Raw genomic sequence first — 12,405 nt, 5'->3', positions numbered from 1 at the left:
CATCTGCTACAAGGTCCTTCCTCTCAACGACTACTTCAGCTTTAACCACAACAATACACGAGCACACAACAGATACAAACTTAAAATAAACCACTCCAAACTCGACTGCAGGAAATACGACTTTAGTAACCGAATAGTTAACGCATGGCTCTGTAGTATCATCACCTAACCCCCAAAATCTTACCCTTAGACCAGAGGTCCCCAACCGCCGGTCCGCGGACCGGGACCGGGCCATTGGGGTTTTCCAGCCGGTCCGCGGCGCCGCTGCCCTCCCGGCAGAGGACATTATGCAGGACAGGGTGGGGCGTCGGGCAGGGCGGGGAGAATCAGGAGGCTCCTTTGGCGGCTGGGGGCTGCCTGGCTTTGTGATTTTGGCTGGGGGGGAGTTAGGAAGGTCCTACTTCTCCCCCCCCAGCCAAAAACTCAAAGCCTATCTGCTGGATACGGGCGATGAGCGGGACGAGCGGCGCCGAAGCCGGTAGCCGTGGCAGCTGCTGCAAGAGGCTTCCGCGCCGCTCTGTCCCACTCATCGCCCGTATCCAGCAGATAGGCTTTGAGTTTTTGGCTGGGGGGGGAGACTTAGGAAGGTCCTACTTCTCCCCCCCCAGCCAAAAACTCAAAGCCTATCTGCTGGATACGGGCAATGAGTGGGACAGAGCGGCGCAGAAGCCTCTTGCAGCAGCTGCCACGGCCACTGGCTTCGGCGCCGCTCGTCCCGCTCATTCCCCATGTCTGGCAGAAGCTGCTGCCCGAGTGCTCTTGGCCGGCGGGATTCAAAGGGATTCAGGGGGCTGAATCAGGAGGCTCCTTTGGCGGCTGGGGGCTGCCTGGCTTTGTGATTTTGGCTGGGGTGGGACTTAGGAAGGTCCTACTTCTCCCCCCCAGCCAAAAACTCAAAGCCTATCTGCTGGATACGGGCGATGAGCGGGACGAGCGGTGCCGAAGCCGGTGGCTGTGGCAGCTGCTGCAAGAGGCTTCCGCGCCGCTCTGTCCCACTCATTGCCCGTATCCAGCAGATAGGCTTTGAATTTTTGGCTGGGGGGGGGAGAAGTAGGACCTTCCTAACTCCCCCCCCCCAGCCAAAATCACAAAGCCAGGCAGCCCCCAGCCGCCAAAGGAGCCTCCTGATTCTCCCCGCCCTGTGGAGAAGTGTGGAGGGCTGCGTCACTAAGCTCCACCCCTCCATAACCCCACCCCCATTTGACCAAAGCCCCCCCCCCCACCGGGCCATGGAAAACTGGTCTAGCTTAAAGCCGGTCCCTGGTGCAAAAAAGGTTGGGGACCTCTGCCTTAGACTATCCACTGTTGACCTCTCCCAATTCCTAAGAGGTCTGTAAGTGCAGCAGCATGCCTTCCGTCCCCTGTCCTAATGTTTCTCTCTTACTAATACCATGTATGTAAACATTGTTATATCTTTGTATACCACCTATCTGTACTTGACAAGATAGATAGATAGATAGATAGATAGATAGATAGATAGATAGATAGATAGATAGATAGATAGATAGATTAGATAGATAGATAGATAGATAGATAGATAGATAGATAGATAGATAGATAGATAGATAGATAGATAGATAGATAGATAGATAGATAGATAAAATACATGGGGCTCCTGGAAAGGGCGAAGTAAGGTGGGCAGGTCCAGCCAGGAGTGGGATTTGTGGGTTCTCCGAACTGCACAGAATCTTAGCTAGAAGTTCTCCCGAACCCCTGTGAACCCCCAACAGCCCACCCCTGCATCTGATCCACTGTAAATTCTTCAGAATTTGGAAGGTATGCATTTTTAAAGGAAGTTTCCAAATCTACCCTGTCTCAGTAGGGAATCATATAATCACAGAGTTTTGCTGTGGCCCGGTTGGTGATCTAGGCAATCTCCTGCTCAGTAAAGAAAATCTGGTTCTGTTGGGATTGTTTCAGAATAAATTGTTAGGAAGAGACAAGCAAGAAACTCACTGGTGTGTATGCTCAGGCAGTGATATTCAAGACCAATCTAGATGATCTGTTAAGTATGTAGTGTATGGATGCCCCACTGTTTGCTAATTAGTTTTATTACTTTAGAGTAAGATTGGGGTCACCATGCATAGTGGGTGGGGAAATTTAATTCTTCCCCAGGCCATTCTTTAGGGGGGGAAATTGCCACCAATTCACAAGTATGATTTTTTTCCCCTTTCAAAAGTACATTGGTTGTCCCTTAGGAGTGTTAAAACTATCTAAGAGCCCTGCTGTTTTTATACATACAATGCGATTGCAGCAGTCAGAGGCATAACCAGAATTTGTATCTGATTTTACACAAAGCTTTGGCTTCAGGAAAGAAATCAGTGAAAAAAATAAGAGAGACAAGAATAGAAAAGATAGAATCAGGTGGCAGTTTGTACCTGGAACTGCTGAAGTCAATGCTATTATATTTAGGTTGCAAAAATCTAAACAATCACTTCATGGCAGCAAAGGGTTGGGGCTTTTGCTAACCATTTAGTGACTATTTATTTACTTATCCATTCATTCATTCATTCATTCATTCATTCATTCATTCATTCAATCAATCAATCAATCAATCAATCAATCAATCATTCAACTTTTATGCTGCCCTTCTCCTTAGACTCAGGATGGCTTATAACTAGTGTTGGGCAAACTGAATCCGCACAATTCGGGTCCGTACCGAATTTTGTGGTGTTCGGCAATTTTTTAAAAAACTCATGCTTTGGTTCGCCGTTTGTGCCGAACACCGCGAAAGCCACCACCCGGCTGTCATCTGCTGAGAAGAGGAGGAGCCGGGTGCTGGTGGTGGCGGAGGAAGGTGAGATGTCGGCCGGTTGTGAGGCTGGGAGGGAGGCACAAAATGAGCTGGGGAATCCCACAAAGAGATTCCGTGGGCGGAGCTTTGACATCACGTATACTGGCAGGTTGCTATGGACACCAAGGTGATCACTTCCTGGATTCCATCCTCCCTCCATTATTCTAGTGCCGCCCCCGGAATCCAGGAAGTGATCACCTTGGCATCCTTAGCAACCTGCTGGTATATGTGACATCAAAGCTCTGCCCCCAGAATCTCTTCATGGGAGGGATTCCCCAGTTCCTTCAAAGGGAGGTCTTTTCATGTAAAAATAAAAATATATATTTTAACAAAAAGGGATGCTGCAGTGGTGCTGCAAGCAAAGGGAGGTCTTTTCATGTAAACATTTTAAAAAATTACATTAAAGGACCTCCTTTTGCTTGTGGCGCTGCTTCAGCATCCTTTTTTTGTAAAAATAAAAATAAAAATAAATAAAAATTAAAAATCCATAAAAATTAAAAAAATGATGGGATTCCAGGGACGGAGCTTTGGCGCCACGGGTTTGGCCAAACTTTGTGTGAAGTTCGTCCAAACTTGCCGAACCCGAACACCGTTGGGTTTGCCCATCACTACTTATAACATGTTAGCAATAGCACTTCTTAACCCTGCTGTTCTGTTTAAGAAAAGTAACAAATCTTATGTTCCCGGGTCACCCTGACCCGGACCGAAAACTCTTCATTTGCAGTGCTTATGTTTGGTCTTTTTGAAAGCTTTTTTCACTTGGAAAGTAGTCTGAACATTTCTGCACACAATGATATGAAAATTGAAATGAAAAAAGTAAATCTTATTGGTTTATTTTGCGGATATAATGCACGCCCCCCCTGTTTTTGTGAATTTTTTTTCAATTTATGGATAGTTTTGCTTGCAAAATGCATTCTATTTTACTAAAGTTGGTATGGGATTGGTAGCTTGAACATTTCTGAACATAATGATATGAAAATTGAACTGGAAAAATTGATGCATATTGGTTTATTTTGTTGATGAAATGCACGCCCCCCCGTTTTTTTTAAATAGTCTTCACTTTATGGATAGTTTTGCTAGCAAAATACATTCTATTTTACTAAAGTTGGTGTGCGATTGGTAGCTTGAACATTTCTGAACATAATTATATGAAAATTGAACTGGAAAAATTGATGCATATTGGTTTATTTTGCACATAAAGTATGCCTCAATTATTTCAATTTATATAAAAATTATGCTGTTAATTTCAAACTTACATACTTTTTTTTAGTAAAATGGATTTGTTTCATAAAATTAGTTCTCTGGCTACAATGTGGTTGATTTTCAAAAGGATATTCCAAATATTTCTAGACAAATATGTATAAACAGTGACAATAATGGCACACAGCAAGGCCGAGGGGGGGTGGCCCTTTTATGGCAAAAATAAACCAATAAGAACCATTTTTTTCAGTTCATTTATATTTTTCTTATATTCAGAAATGTTCAATTTAGTATATCAAACCTTTTGGGGGAAAATTCCTTAGGGATTTGTAGCCTTAAAAAATAGAAATTGACACGAAATTAAAAAAGGATGGGGGGAGGGGCTTTTTGATCAAAATAAAAATATAAGTCTCAATTTTTCCAGTTCAATTTTCATATCATTATGTTCATAAATGTTCAAACTAGTTTTCCAGTTGAAAAGGTTTTCAAAAAGACCAAATTCAAGTGCCTAAAAAAAATCATTTTGGTCCGGGTCTATATGACCCGAACAGACTAAGTGTGACTTTTTTTTTGCCCAGAAAAAAAAATTTTCCCCCACCCCCACAAATATTTTTTTGATGGTCAGCATTGTTAAATTGAGTAAATGAATGCCTAAGATTTTAAAGAATATTTTGGATTTGGAGCATAAAAAAATAAAAAGTGAAAATGGTTGCAAGCAGCCAAGGGGGGGGGGAGGCCTTATTTCTGATGTTAAAAAACCAATAAGAATCATTTTTTTCAGTTCCTTTATATTTTTCTTATATTCAGAAATGTTCAAGCTACCAATCCCACACCAACTTTAGTAAAATAGAATGCATTTTGCAAGCAAAACTATCCATAAATTGAAAAATTTTTCACAAAAACGGGGGGGGCGTGCATTATATCCGCAAAATAAACCAATAAGATTTACTTTTTTCATTTCAATTTTCATATCATTGTGTGCAGAAATGTTCAGACTACTTTCCAAGTGAAAAAAGCTTTCAAAAAGACCAAACATAAGCACTGCAAATGAAGAGTTTTCGGTCCGGGTCAGGGTGACCCGGGAACATAAGATTTGTAACTTTTTTTGCCCAGCAAAAACTAAGCCCCCCACCCCCCAAAAAAAATTCTCATAGAGAGAACCCCTGAAGTGATGGATAGTCATGAAATTTCAAGTTTCAGATATGCAGGGAAAATTTTTTACAGGGACTCAAACTTGGCTTCGGGTCACATACGACCCGAACAGAACAGCAGGTTTTACAGAGCCAGCATATTGCCCTCACAATCCAGGTCTTCATTCTACCCACCTTGGAAGGATGGAAGGCTGAGTCAACCTTCAGCTGGTGATGAGATTTGAACCGCTGACCTACAGATCTACAGTCAGCTTCAGTGGCCTGCAGTACAGCACTCTACATGCTGCACCATCCCAACTTTACCAATATTGTAAGAAAGGTAGGACCCACCCTGTCCTAGAAGAATGAAATATTCTAGGAAATATTTAAATATTAATTATTTAAATATTTTAAAGGGCATTCTATTATATTTCAGGAGAAGCATGCTTTTAAAAACAAAGTAACTCCCTACACACTCCCTGGTGAGCTTCAGCTTCACACACAAGTCTGCTCCAGGGTGATGGGATTAAGACTTTCACCCTCAGAACATGATGGGATTAGCTTCACTGCCTCATTACCCAGCAAGATTCAACCAAGCCTGGGACTCAAGGCAACCTACAAAGCAAGGATGGATTCCACTTACTTTTGCCAACCTGATGTTTCACATGCAGGCATCCCTTTGTGCGAATTCACTTCTGTGCATACTCAGAAGATGGTTTCAGCCCGAACCACAGCTGAGGAGCTGTGCTTCGGGCAAAGAAATAAATGTCAGTATTAACCTATGGGTGGGCAGGAGGGCTTTTTTTCACAGCAGAAGATGAAGAGAAGCCATCCAAGCACCAAACAAATTCCCCAAAATTACCCAAAAAAGATGGTGGCATACACAGAACCAGGTCCGTGATTCCTTCTTCATGTCACCTGCAGGTTGCTAACAGTTTGGGCAATTTGGTCCGAACCAGGGGGAAGCACCCCTGCTACAAAGTTACCCCTGCATGGCCCCATGGTAGTCTGACAATTAGAATACAAGCTCAGATTCAAAGCCCAGTAGATGATATAAATCTATCTCACTCTCTCTCATATCCATGTGCTCAATTGCCCAAGACCTCGAACCATGTGATCATGTCCAGCGTTAAACGATCTTTCCAAGCAGCCTCCATGTTGCCACTTGGGACTGAACTCAAATGGACATTTCTTCTGCCTAGAAGTGTTTGTGTTTGTTTATTTGCTGGCTTGCTTTCTTATTTGTTTGTTTGTTTGTTTGTTTATTATATGCCGCCCAATCCCGAAGTACTCAGGGATGCTAACAACAATATAAAATACAAAAACAATAAAAAGAAGTCAAATGTACAATCTAAAGCTATAAAACCTTAATTAAAACCCATGATTAAACTATATAGCCAGCATGCATACAAACCATTCATACAATTTGGCCATGATAGTTGTTAAATCATGGCCCCCAGGCCTGCCAGCAAAGCCAGGTATTCATGGCCTTATAGAAGGCCAATAGGGTAGGAACAATATGGGCATCAGGGGGGAGTTGATTCCATAGAGTCAAAGCGGCAAAAGAGAAGGCCCTGTACTGAGGCCCCGCCAACCTTCACTGCATAGTCGACGGGATCTGGAGGAGTCCAACTCTGTGTGCTCTTATTGGTCTCTGGGAGGTATGCAGCAAGAGACGGTCCCGTAAATAGTCTGGCCCTGAGCCATGTAGGGCTTTATAGGTAATAACCAACACCTTGAATTGTGCCTGGAGACTAATAGGAAGCCATTGCAGCTCACAGAGCTTAGCTGTTATATGGGTGTTCTATGACATCTCATGCGGCTGAATTCTGGACAATTTGGAGTCTCCAAACACTCTTCAAGGGTAGCCCCATGTAGAGCACATTGCAATAATCAAGACAGGAGGTGATAAGGGCCTGAGTGACTGTGCATAGAGCCTCCTGGTCCAGATAGGGCCGCAACTCGTAAACCAGGCAAACCTGGGCAAAAGTTCCCCTGGCCACAGTTGAGAGTTGGTGATCAAGCCTCAGCTGTGGATCCAGGAGACACCCAAATTGCAGACCCTATCTGAGGGGGGTCATTGTTTCTACCTCCAGAACAATGGACGGACAGATCGAATAGTCCTTAGGAGGAAATGCCCATAGCCAATCAGTCTCCTCTGGGTAGAACTTGAGCCTATTGGCCCCCATTCAGACCCTTACAGCTTCCAGGCACTGGCACATCACATCCACTGCTTCACGGAATTGGCATGGGGTAGAGATGTATAACTGGGTATCATCAGCATACTGATGATGATACCTCACCCCATGCTGTCAGATGATCTCACCCAACAGCTTCAGTTAGATTTTAAATAGTAGGGAGGGGGATAGGACAGATCCCTGTGGCATCCCACAAAGGAGAGACTGAGGGGGTGGGTCTCTGCCCCACCTCACTAACACCGACCAGAGAAATAGGAGGAGAACCACCATAAAATGGTGTCTCCCACTCCCGATCCCTCCAGCCTGGGGCTAGTTTCTGCCTCCCTTAAGATTTCCCCCCATTCTCCTTTAGGGGAAATATGCCTTTTTAATATTCCCCAAAATATTTCATTCTCTAGGAGAGTGAGTGGATGCTGACTTTCTACAATGTTACCATGGAACACGGCAAACAGCTATGAAGGTGAGCTGCTTGCAACACCCAAATACAACCACATGACCAGAGGGCTTGTGGGACCATTGTAACTCCAAATATGGTTTGTAAGTGGCTCTGGGTAGGTCCATCATAACTTTGAACAGTCATTAAACAACCCATAAGGAAGCTGAGGAGTGCCAGTAATCAGACTGTAATCAGACTGCTTTAATTTTTATTTATGTACAGTATTTTATTTATTTATTTTGTCCAATACACAATGAGGGTTTTAGTGGGTATATGTTCTGTCTGGGTCACTCCAGAAGCCAATACCAACCCAAAAAGAGAAGCCAGACACACTGGTAAAAGGCAACGGCAGTTTATATAATTCAAGAAAAACACAGGTAACAGAAAATGTCCTTACAAACAGGAAAAACGCTGGAACTTCAAATATATACACGAAGGCAATAGTCCATGAAGCAATACCAGATTCTTGCTGCCAAGACGAAGATGTAGATAGCAAACATATGCCTCCCACGAGTCTTCCAGACTGCTAGGCCACAAGCCAAGATCAGAGATGCTGAGAATCAAAACAGGTCACCGCAACTCCAATTGATAACACTCCACATGGCTTCAAGGCCTTGCCTGCCTTTTAAACCCTGCTGATGAGGACCACACCCAAACCCAGCTGTTTCTAATTCAATTGTGATAACATTTCTTTAACTGCTCCTTTCGTTGCTCTGAACGTCTCTGTCTCATGTCAATGACAGCTTGTGCGTCATCACCTAATGACTCCAAGCTACTGGCTGGGGAGAGCCCCCCCCCCCCCCCGGGGCTCCCATGCTGTTCTCCTTCATCCCATTCCTGACTCTCTTCTCCCCCGTTTGACTGTTCAGCCCCCTCCTCTGTGCTGTCATCCTCCTCCGGGCATGGAGCCAGCAGAGACGCAGCCGGTCCCTGAGCAGCCTCAGGCTGAACCACAACAGTATATATCTATATACACATAGTAAAATGCATGATGTAGGTTATAGAGGAGATACTCATAGTAAAATATATCTAAGAAATAATAGGAAAGAAGATATAGAACATATCAATGAAAGAATAGAAGAAGGGATATAGGAATAGAAGAAAGGTATAGGAGATATAGGAGAGCAATAGGACAGGGGACAGAAGGCACTCTAGTGCACTTGTACTCGCCCCTTACTGACCTCTTAGGAATCTGGATAGGTCAACCGTAGATAATGAAGGGCAAGAGGTTCTATAGTTGCATAGCATCCAAAGCACTGTTCAAAAAAACAGTGAAAGGTAAGCAGCTCCAGTATCTGTTCTATGGTGATCCAGCCTGGCTTGTTTCTTTAGATGTTCGGGGTGTAATTGATGTTGTGTAGCACTGTGAAATGCCTCAGGCAAATGTTTGTCAGCAAGGTACAGAATAGAGCTTTTGGTTTGTCCTTTGTAGTTCAGAAGAGGCATTTTCTGATTACAACAATTGTCTCTCCCATTGTCTTTGTCTTTCTTTCCTCCCCCCCCCCCACTTTCTGTAATAACACCATGCAATGCTGCTTCACATACGGCAAAGTGGGGAGGAGCAGCTTAAACACATGATTTCCTTGCAAAATGAGAAGTGCGGGTTCATTGTAAGATAAGCTGTTTTATTGCTCTTGCTGGTAGAATTCACTCCATCGATCTCCTTCATTGGCTTTCCTTCCCAGCAGCTATTTTCTATTTTTGCTGTTCCAGTTAATAGGAGTGTATAGAGCCTCTGAAGACTGGCTCCGGCTCCTGACTGATCCAGCTGTCTCTGAAGTCAATTCAGGGATTTCCAGCGAGCTCAGTAAGTTTTAGATCATGTTCCTAACACTGTAGAAAAACATCGCTATATATATTTTAAAACAGCTGTGGTCAGATTTGTCATCATCAGTTACAAACATACAGGCTTGAACTGAGGATTCCTCTGGACTCTCCTGACTTCATTCAACTGAAACATTCCTGTCTTCATTCAAACTTTTTCTCAGGTCACTAGTAATTAATCAAAACCTGCTATTTGATGAGAGAGGAGGTGTTTCCTGTTCCACCCTCTGCCTTAATTCTTCCCCAAAGAGAGAATATCTGATCTGTTCCGCAGCTCCTCTCGTCAGATCAACTCAGGCTGGGAATTAATACTTCACAATCCTATTAATTCTTCCAAGATAGCAAGTGTGAGTGATGTACTGTTCTTTGTCTTACTTTTATCATTAACCATGAGCTGTCAATAGGACATTAACTTCCATAACTTGTAGATTGAAATTCATGTCTGCAGATTTTACGTATGGAAAAAGGACAGGGTCTTCCTTCCTTCCTTCCTTCCTTCCTTCCTTCCTTCCTTCCTTCCTTTCTTTCTTTCCCTCTTCATCTTCCTCTTCCTGTTTTTTTTCTTCTTTTTAAATTTCTATTGATGCATTTTAAAACCTTAGAGCAGTGATGGTGAATTTGCTAGTGCTATTGAGCATGCGCAAGCACCCACACCCATAATTCAATGGCTGGGGAGGCTAGTCTGGAAGACAGAAGGAAAAGGGGGGACATGATCGAAACATTTAAATATGTCAAAGGGTTAAATAAGGTTCAGGAGGGAAGTGTTTTTAATAGGAAAGTGAACACAAGAACAAGGGGACACAATCTGAAGTTATTTGGGGGAAAGATCAAAAGCAACATGATAAAAATATTATTTTACTGAAAGAGTAGTAGATCCTTGGAACCAACTTCCAGCAGACGTGGTTGGTAAATCCACAGTAACTGAATTTAAACATGCCTGGGGTAAACATATATCCATCCTAAGATAAAATACAGAAAATAGTATAAGGGCAGACTAGATGGATCATGAGGTCTTTTTCTGCCATCAGTCTTCTATGTTTGTAGAAAAACAACTTCCCCTGCCCCCTGGAGACCCTCTGGAGGCAGGAAATGGTCTGTTTCCCAACTTCTGGTGGGCCCTGTAGGCTCATGTTTCACCCTCCCCAGGCTCCAAAGGCTTCCCTGGAGCCATGGAAGGTTAAAAATGCCCTCCACCATCATCCCTGGAGGCTCTCTGGAAGCCAAAAACACCCTCCCAGAGCCTCAGTGTGAGCCAAAAATCAACTGACTGGCACACACATGCATGTTGGTGCTGAACTAGGGCAACGTCTCGGGTGCCAGCAGATATGGCTCCAAGTGCCACCTGTGACACTCGTGCCATAGGTTCGCCATCACTGCCTTAGAGTATGAATGAAAAGTTTGATAAGTGAATAAAATAAGTCTTGACTTCAACGTTCTTGTGCTCCCCCCTCCTCTTTATTTTAATGTGTTATTGCAATTTCATTATTGGATTGTTGTGATAATTCATTATCACAAAATAATTCATTATTTTGGTTGATCGCACACTCAGACACATACTTAGATTGGATTTGGTATTTTCATCCCCCTATTGAATCCTTCCGAATAGGCAATTGTTGTTTGTGGGTATCAAAGTATCATCAGAGAATGTAAGCTTAAGATTACACTCAAGGCACCTAACCAAGGACCTGTGATGGGCAGATGTTTATAATTGATTGTATTAGCCTTTGTTCTGTAATTTATGATTCCGGATCTTGTTCTTTCCAGTATTGGTACATTTGTTTCAAATGCCCTCTTCTTGTTGGGCTTGATGTGTAATAACAGATAGTTATTTCTTTGTTAGGGTAAACATCTTTTCTTCTAGTACTTTTTCAGCTCCTGGTCCTTGTTACTCAGCTAGCAATCCTGATTTTTCACCAGATGTCTAGCAATTGCAACACTTAGCATAATCACTATAACATATATATATATATATATATATGAATGATGAGGCAGCAGCCATCTCGATCACCGGAACATAAAAACTTTAATAAAACAACTTAGCTTTCGTTAGCGTGCTGCTAACTTCGTCAGAGTATTAAAATGCCATGGGAGACAATCACATTTATAAAGCCTTACTCAGTCTGCTCATAGCCCGCGTCACTGGGCCACACCCTTCCCTCCCCTCTGCAGCAAGCCTAATTGTAGGCTTAATCATGCTGGTTAAAGGGGGAACTACCGCTTTTACTCATGTCTGTTGCCTATTTCCCTCCCCAAGGGAGGAGGTGGTGTTACGAGGCAATGCTTTAGAGGTATTTGATATTACTTCCTTCCACCCATTACCGTTGTTGCTTTCTATGGTGGTACATGTCTGCTCTTGCAATTTTTTTGCCCATGCTCTCGTCTTAGGTCTGCACTGTTCTAATCCCCCCTTGTCCCCTGCGTTAAACCTGCATTGTGCCCCTCCCCCTCTACCTCCGTGTTGCTCCAGTATGTTCCCTTGTTTCCCACTAGGGGTTGCTCCACCCTCATTTAGCTGGTTTCTATGCCTGACCTGGAGAATTCTGTTAGGGGCTTTATCCAATCCTAATGACCTATCTCCTTTAAGTCGTTGTTGGTGCCTTAAAGCCTGGTATGCTGATGGCATATCAATATGTCTATTTAAAGAATTTTCGTTGGAGAACCAGGCTTCTTTTAGGAGGCGACCTCCCTTGGTTTCATCTCGCGCCAGAATCTCAGTTCCCTGGAAATCGAAGCCATGATCCTGCTCCTCCATGTGTGTCCAAATCTGGGAGCGTTGTTCCTGGACACACATGGAGGAGCAGGATCATGGCTTCGATTTCCAGG

This window comes from Erythrolamprus reginae, chromosome 1, assembly GCF_031021105.1.
Source record: "Erythrolamprus reginae isolate rEryReg1 chromosome 1, rEryReg1.hap1, whole genome shotgun sequence".
Lineage (NCBI taxonomy): Eukaryota > Metazoa > Chordata > Lepidosauria > Squamata > Dipsadidae > Erythrolamprus > Erythrolamprus reginae.
This window is presented reverse-complemented; position numbering follows the sequence as displayed.